Source organism: Belonocnema kinseyi, chromosome 2 (assembly GCF_010883055.1).
Source record: "Belonocnema kinseyi isolate 2016_QV_RU_SX_M_011 chromosome 2, B_treatae_v1, whole genome shotgun sequence".
Lineage (NCBI taxonomy): Eukaryota > Metazoa > Arthropoda > Insecta > Hymenoptera > Cynipidae > Belonocnema > Belonocnema kinseyi.
The window spans coordinates 39,347,553-39,349,444 of NC_046658.1; the positions used below are offsets into that span (position 1 = coordinate 39,347,553).

A 1,892-nucleotide genomic window follows, 5' to 3' on the forward strand; every position below is an offset into this window, starting at 1 on the left:
TCTATTCCTTTGCACATTGTTTTCATAACAATATATTTTAAAACCATTACCGTAACTCATTTTCGAAAAAATGTGTAGATACGACTTTTGAATTTAGGACCGCAGCTGTGTTGAATTATAGTAACAAGATGGCCGTGGAGCTAGTATGCGCGAGTTGGACAAAATTGCACGTTTTTTCGGCCAGACCATGAAGGGTTTGGATCATGGCCGTAGGTAGTGGTCCAGTACTTTATTTCATTGATCTCCATGATCCAACAAAACATGGTTTCACCAATTCGATGCTCAAATACGTTCGACTTGTAGTGACTTCGAGTGAACCGACGCCCCCCACCCATCGACATATAGAAATGAACCGGTAACGCTTTAGGGAGAACTGAAATGGGCTCTAGAGAAAGAAAAAACATATGAGACGTAGACCTGCCTTTATCTATTTCAGGACTGTCAAGTGATTTGGTGGCCCCGGGTATTGCCTAAATATTCTGTACGGTTAATTAAAAAAAAGATAAACAATACTTTATAAATTTGTAGTTATAATAATTTCACTTTTAAAGAACACTCATGTAAAATAACCTGTTTCAGATAGATTATTTTAAAGACTTGGTAACCTTGAATTCTTCTTGAAATTGGATTGAAAATGCTACAATAATAATCGTTTTGTGAGTTCAAAAATAATGTCAAAATTTTTAACAATATTTCTATAACATAAAAAATAATCATTTGTATTGCATAGGTACAAAACTTTATATTTTGAGGTTTTGTTTTTGTTGTAACATTTTTTATTTTACTATATTCAATAACTTTACTTACGTATGAAAACATATCCACATATAAACGTCTTGACAACGCCCACAAAGGACACAGGCTGCCACCATTTTTTATATTTATTTACAATAAATTATAATTAAATAAATTATAAATAAATCAATTCTGAAAAGTGCGATAAGCGTCACATTATTGAGGCACTCGCGACACATAGCACGGTCTTCTACTGCGCCAAACTTCACTTAACGAAAATATTCTCGACTAATCAGCTTTATCTAGAAAGAGATAGGGCTACTCTCATATGTTTTTTCTCCCTCTAGAGCCCATTACCGCTCTCCCCACAGCATTTCCGGTCCATTTCTAAATGTTGATACCCCCACCATACTCACTGCATTGGTGCGAATGGAAAGGGAAGCTAACTGCCGCACTCGATCCAAGATGTCAGAAAGGTCGGGTGCCCTAGGGTGCCGAATCTGATTGGTTGACTTTTTTTCACTTGCGCCTGGCAGGACCATGCTTTGTTGGGTCATGGATGATCTCTAAAGAGTATAGAGCATTTTACTACAAGCACTGTAAGTTTACTATCGTAAACTTGTAAACTATCTAATTTATGCCAGTGTCGCCAGTTACAATATCGTTCGTACAATACTGTACACTGCATTTATTTTTTTGGTCCGCAAAAGAAAATTTGTCACAAATTCGCGCTTAAAGCATTGAAGTGACTGATGATTTTTAATGTCAATTGATGTCAAGTGAGTAAAGTCTAGATTTGAAATACGTTTTCGTTTACGTGCGTCGTGGCCAATATTTCTGCAGTTTGGAGTGCGCATTCGTTATCATTGGTCATCGCTATATCCAAGAAAGTGCAAGGATCCCACTAAATAAATAAGTAATTATCGTAAAGAGAAGTTTACAAGTATGTATCCGCTGCTATAACATTAATTTATTCGCTTGTAACATTCACGCTCGCAATAGTAAATACGTAGAAGCCACCGTAACCTTCGTTTACGTTTTCCGATAGTTCTAAAAAAGAATTATTTAACTTTGCTGAGCATTTTTCCTTTCAAAAGATTGCTATTATGAAACTGATACAATGGACTAATTTGTGAATTTAATATAACCAGAATTTG

At 35.7% G+C, this 1,892-nt stretch overlaps 1 protein-coding gene across 3 annotated transcripts in view; it reads left to right on the forward strand.

The window, feature by feature from the left end:
- Positions 1 to 1,215: 1,215 nt before the first annotated feature.
- The window catches only part of LOC117167297 (GTP-binding protein Rheb homolog), a 15,581-nt gene continuing 14,904 nt past the window's right edge, over positions 1,216 to 1,892 (forward strand). Inside the window, exon 1 of one of the 3 annotated variants that reach the window (XM_033352125.1) lies at positions 1,216 to 1,334. The gene's annotated coding sequence lies outside the window, so the exon portion shown is untranslated. The other 2 variants (XM_033352123.1, XM_033352124.1) reach the window with 2 other exon arrangements.